Source organism: Hippocampus guttulatus, chromosome 3 (assembly GCF_054856545.1).
Source record: "Hippocampus guttulatus isolate MCC_2025c chromosome 3, RoL_Hgut_1.0, whole genome shotgun sequence".
NCBI classification, from domain to species: Eukaryota; Metazoa; Chordata; class Actinopteri; order Syngnathiformes; family Syngnathidae; genus Hippocampus; species Hippocampus guttulatus.
In genome coordinates, this window is record NC_141263.1 from 28695179 (window position 1) to 28701439 (window position 6261).

At 45.0% G+C, this 6261-nt stretch overlaps 1 long non-coding RNA gene across 1 annotated transcript in view; it reads right to left on the reverse strand.

Moving 5' to 3' along the window:
- The window catches only part of LOC147208116 (uncharacterized), a 38401-nt gene extending 32900 nt beyond the window's left edge, over positions 1-5501 (reverse strand). Inside the window, exon 1 of the long non-coding RNA XR_015100451.1 lies at positions 5411-5501. This is a non-coding gene — a long non-coding RNA (uncharacterized LOC147208116). The remainder of the gene's footprint in view (positions 1-5410) is intronic.
- Between the last annotated feature and the right edge of the window lie 760 nt (positions 5502-6261).

Genomic DNA, 6261 nt, shown 5'->3' on the forward strand with positions numbered 1-6261 from the left:
AAGCAGACGTGGCGGAAATGGGCGCGACTCGAGCCAATCGGGGTCGGTCACCCTTCGAACATTGGTTCGCAAGTTTGAATCAACAGAATCCGCCAATAAACGGAAGACGAAGCAGTAAACGGAAAGCAAAACAGCCGTCGCAAAATGACCAAAGGCACCGCTTCACAGATGAAGCTATTTTGGCAAGAGCAGTAATTCCTCCCTTAGTCCAGGGCGACGTGGGCGCGAGTGCCTGCTACTTCGTCAAAAAGAAGGCTAAACAAGAAACCCGTTGAATCATTTGAACGACTCGCACTCGAAATGAAAATGCAAGCAGAGTTCACACAGCCTGCCCACGACAACTGGAGCAGTTTCTTCGTCAATCGCTCTTGTCACGTTTGCAAGTAGCAGTGATGCTAACGACGTACGTACCGTCGTAACTTTAAAATGATTAGCTTTGCATTATCAGGCGTATTTATGATTCCAGATTGGCCCAATTCATATTATCTTGTTATTGTAGTTTACATTTGTTGCACAGTAGCAGGACACTGAAAGGAATGAAAAAAAAAATGTGTTCATAAAATGTTGTCAGTAGCAGTGCTTTGAAGCTGGCAATTTGAAATTAATGAAAAAAAAGATGGTTTTTACCGAAAAATTAATTCGCTTTCTGGTGAACTCTATTCAAGTCCCCCGCGCCTCATATAGAGTATCTATAATTTATTCCTCTCAAGTTATTTTTCCCCTTATTTTTACTGATGGAATGAAAAGTTTTTTTTGTTTTGTTTTTTTAGAATGATGATGATTTTGTCTCTCAAATGACCACTGTGTATTTTCATCTTAGGGCTCTAACGTGGAAGCTTATTATTATGCATGGAAAAAGAGCTTCAAATGGGAGACGGTGTCAAATTGGAGGGAGATGGTTAAATGACCTGTAGAAATGTATATAAATCCCTACATATATATAGATATATATTCATAACGATCATTGTATATTGATATATACGCGTGTGAGCTCTTGGTGTTTATGGGATGGAACTAATGGTGTTGGAGCTGCAATAATTCCACCTTCTCCTTCCATCGGGCCCGCGTGCGGTGAGATGGGTCGCTGATGGGCTGGGGGGTCAAGGGTTAAGAGCTGGTTATTTTTAAGAAGGACACGAATGGGGTGTGGACAGTGATTGCCTGGCCGAGCGGCGTAATTAGCAATTAGCCGCTAAATACGGCGTTGTGCGCGAGGGCCATTTAGCCGCTAATGCTCATCATTTAGGCCGCGATGGAGGGAGAAGATGAAGATGGCTCCGTGTCACATTGTTTCCCCATAAAACACGCGCTCGCACTTGACAGCTTCTTCTTACTGACTGCAACTTTCTTCTTTGTGTCCTTCCTCCAGGAACAGCCAGGCTTCCAAGCATGCTAATGGACTAGCAGCATGCTCGACACAACAACAACCATCAGGAAGGTTTCTCCCCAGACTGTAAGGTTATCATCTTTTGAATGAACGCTCTTTAACAAAACCTTCAAAGCCTGAGCTTTGCTTGAAAGCCTCATTTCGAACGATTGCCCCGCTTTGAAACGCGAAGCCTTTGTTTAAATTCTTGATACTTGCTTGAAAATCCTAACCTAGTTTGAAATTCCTCAAACCGTCTTCAAACCCTCATCACATTTATTTTAAATCGTACCTTCAAAGTCTAACCTTGACTTGAAAGCCGACCGTAAAACTCTACCCCAAGCTCGAAATCCAAATTCAGACCTGAACCTTTGCTTGAATCCGGTCTGTCGAAGCCTACAATTTGAAAGCATAACCCTGGTTTCAAAGCATACTTCCCAACCCTGAAACCTGGGCCTTGGTTTCACACCCGATGTGAGAAACCCTGACCGTAGCGTGCCACGCGATCATCAGCAAGCGCTTGCCGTCACTGAACCAGCTGACCGCCGATGCGCAACAAGAACCGCCACGACCGAAACAGAAATGAAGCGACAAAGAGCGCAAATGTTTGACTTCCTGACGTGAAGCGATTGTAAGGCGCTGTGACAGGGCGTCAGTGGGCAGAGGATATTCACCAAATGAAACCGCGTCTCGCAAAAAGTCCAACGTAAAAAAAAAAACCAAACAGCTATGTGTGTGTACGTGTGTGTGTGTGTTTTCAATGTGCTTGTGAGCTGACTTTTGTCTACTTTTGGCAATAATGCATCCATCCATCCATTTTCCGATGGGCTTTATCCTCACAAGGGTTGCTGGAGCCTCTCCCAGACGTCCTCGGGCAGTCGGCGGTGTCTCCCTGAACCGGTTGCCAGCCAATCACAGGGCACATACACACGAACAACCATCCACGCTCACACTCACACCAAGGGACAATTTGGAGTGTTCAATCAGCCCGCCAAGCATGTTTTTGGAATGTGGGAGGAAACCGGAGTACCCGGAGAAAACCCACATTGGCCCGGGGGGAACATGCAAACTCCACACGGGGAAGCCGGAGCTGGAATGGAACCCGGTACCTCTGCACTGTGAGGTCGACGCCCTAACCACTGGAACACCGAACCGCCAGGGGACGAATGCGGCGCCTCTCAATTATTTCCTTTTACGCCCCGCGGCAAGAAGAAAACATTTCGCGCAACCCCCAACTCTCCGGAAGTCGAGTGTCATTTGTCTTAATCGTCGTGATCTCGACTTCTGCTTCACATCGTATCCTGGGCAGTGGAGAAAAACACCAAGAAAAATATTGTGCCCCCCTCCTCTCCCAAAAAAAAAGAGAAAAATCCTGCCTTCCCCATGCGCGGTTGAGTCAACAAGTGCCCCGAAAAAGCACAGCAGAATTGCACATATGAGCGTTTGTTTGCAAAGTCATGTCCACGGCGTCCGCTTGAAAAGGATTAGCTGAGCGTCTTCCTAGCGGGAATACTTTGCTTAGCGCAAATCCCGGGAAGCCCAAGGGAGCCGTGTTGTAATGTTACTGATAGCTGGGGCTGATCTTTACCCGGAATCCACCCCACTCCGCCTTTGGCGCACCCCCTTGCCGTGCGTCGGGATGCCAGGATCGTTTCAAGCGTTTGACACTCCTTCCTGTCATCTCTCGCCAAAGCACTTGGGTGTGTGTGTGTGTGCGTGTGTGTGTGTGTGTAGTGCGTGTGTGTGTGTATGCGCAGGATTTGGGCTGCTTTCGGAATAGTGAGTGCAACAGAAAGATTTTGATGCCACAATAGCAATAAAATAATCAGCATGGAAAATATAGCAAAGGAACAATCGTGATAAAGATTCTCTGCAAAGGGCATTTGCAAAACCTCAGCGTCAAAAAGATGTCGACATGGCCGTGATGAAACGGGAGAGCCAAAACGCGAAAGGCAAAACGACCGGACGAAACGCGGTGCCGAAGGGAGCCGGCCGGCCGCAACGCCGCCGAAGCCCGAGCGCGGCCGGGGGGCTTCTCCTCGGGTCGCCCCCGGCAGGCGCGGGGATGCCGCGCCAGGATTTTTCCAAGCCTTTCTCCGTTTCCCTGTCATCTGGCGCCAAAGCACTTTCAACCGCCGCAGCATTGCAGCCCGTCTTGGTGGCCACGGGCTGCCCCCGCCTGCCTTTTTGTTGCCGTCTTTGTACGCCAACAATACCTGCTGCCTGCCTCGTTGCCTTCTCCCGCCGCGGCACTTTTTGGGATTTTTGTGTGTGTGTGTTTTTTTTAGCTGTCTCCTTTATTTCACGTGGGAGGCGTCATCACTTTTGTTGTCGGAGGTATTGAATAGTTAATGCCCCCGCCCCCTGACTTTGAGTTGTATTTTTACATCCGCACAATGCCTTTAACGTCACGTGACGTCGCCCCCTCGATACGGGGGGACGACACCGCGCGGCGTCTTTGGCGTTTTCCAGCCGAGGTGGCGCGCGCCCGCCGCCGGGATGCTTTAATGTCTCCTGCGTTTTTCTAATCTGTCTTTTATTGCACCGAGGCGTCTCACGTGCGGCTTGAGTCGCTTTTGAAGAAAGAACCATCGCGAGAGAAGAGTGAACTGTCTCAATTCAGCTGTTTAAAAACTCGCGACAGGGCTTCCATGCGTTGATTGCGTTGTCAGCGCGGCTCACGTTAAATGCGGTCCAGTTCAGTAGTTTCTCACTTTGTTTTTTCTGCATGATAATTCAGATGAATTTGAGAAAAAGTTGTCAGGCGACATGCCTATGGTGCCGAAAAAACTTGACATTATATTTACATTGAGAAAAACGTATCAAATGCATGATACTGCCAGCTTGATTAAAGCACAATTGGTTTATAATTAATTCATAATAATTCATTTGTGTGTGTGTGTGTGCGCGTGTTTGTTTTACTTGTGTATTTTGCCAGGCCAGGGCAAATACCTTTTAAATGGGATCTTTTGTAACTGTTGTTTTTCATTCAAGGTAATGATACAAAAGTCGTTCAAATACATTCACTGACATGTTTGATTATCAAATGGATTCAACATCTTCCTTTGGCATGTTTTTAATTAAAATCAGATTTAAATTAATGTATTAACTTTGTTTAACTGCGATTGGCTGGCAAGCGGTTCAGGGTGTCCCCCGCCTACTGCCTGAAGACGGCTGGGATAGGCTTCAGACCCCCCGCGACCCTTGTGAGGATAAGCCCTTTGGAAAATGAATGAATGCACAAACTTTTTTTTTTAAAAATGGATTTATTTGTTAAAAAATGTTTTTGACTTACATTTTAAATGAATTATTCTATTAGTTAAACATTCATTTAAAAAAGAATTAATGAGTTGCTTTTATCCTGAATGAAAGTATCATGTAAAGACAAACGAGGTATTTAAATGAAAGTGACTTTTCGGTTCGGTTAATTTTACATTTAAATTCTTACTATAATTTTACTTGTCTTTTGATTAAAAAAATACTCTACGTAGAGATGAATGTAAAACACGTCGACTGAAGCAGAAATTAATGTAAGGTTACTTCAACAGATTTAATTTAAAAAAGGAGGTCAATTAAAACATTGCAAATTCAAACTCGTGTTTTACATTTTAGGCTGGATGAATTTCACACGCAAACATTGTTCAATAATTGTAGTTATAATTTCAGCCTCAGAGTATTTATTACTTTCAAATTATTAAATTATTGTTGTTTATCAGGTTAATTATGTTTTAGTGATATTTGTCATTTGTTTTTGTTGCACTATATTTTCCGTAAAAAAATTCTTAACTTTATATGTATGTATATATACAGTATATGTACAGTATATATATATAAATTGTTTGGTTTTTTTACGGAAATGTAGCTACAAAACTAGATAGCTGGCATTGGCCAAGTGCGAATCAATATTCATTTTGGTGCCGATCCAGATAAATATGCAAATGTCGCTCTCTTCATTTTCGGTGAATAATGCATGAGTCGTCATCACAAGACGCACGCACGCACGCACGCACGCACAGGAAACGAAAATAAAGTCAAAATACTCACCCTTTGACCCCTGAGTGCCTCCGTTGTCGTTTTCAAGCTAGCTGTTAACCACAATGTGCCATTTATGCTAACATCTTTTGAAAATGAAGTTCTCAATGCAATATCAACATTGAAGCGCTTGACTGCTGGTTTTGTAGTGAGCATAAGCCACACATGCAGACGCGCGCACACATGAGCGCACACACACGCACACTCACGCACTCGGCACGACAAGAGTCCAGAAGATGGAGGCCGTCTGGATCTGAGCGCTCCAAGAGCTTAGCGGGGAGTCCGCAAACTGCTCAGAGCTGACATTTGTGCTCGCACGAGCTACAATCGTGCACCGACAGACAGACAGACAGACGAGATTGCCTGTTCGTTGAAGCCCTCACCCCCAATAAACACACATCTTCATCTCATATAACTGTTTCCGACAAAGATGTACATTAAAGACAGAGCTGACTGTACATATACGTGTGTGTGTGTGTGTGTGTGTGCGTGCGTGTGTGCGTGCGTGTGTGCGCGCGCGTGTGATAGTTAATGATCTGAGGTTGTTGTTAAATCACACACGCTGATTGCTTTTATGTTCCAGCGCGCTGACTTTTTTATATATATATATCTTTTTTTTTTTCACCTGGGCTGCAGCAGCCGCAGCAGTCATTGTCGAAACATTACGGAAATATTTGCGCATGAATATTAAAACAATGCACTGGGTAAAATCTCATCAAGGCTTGACATCCTTCCCTTCCTTCCCTTTGAACGGCAAGCAAGCGCAGAGGCGACAGCCACGTCAAACCTCACTTGGAGAAGGATACTCGATTGGGGCCAAGAGCAAATCGATATTCCCGTTGAAATAAGTTGAGATGTCAAAC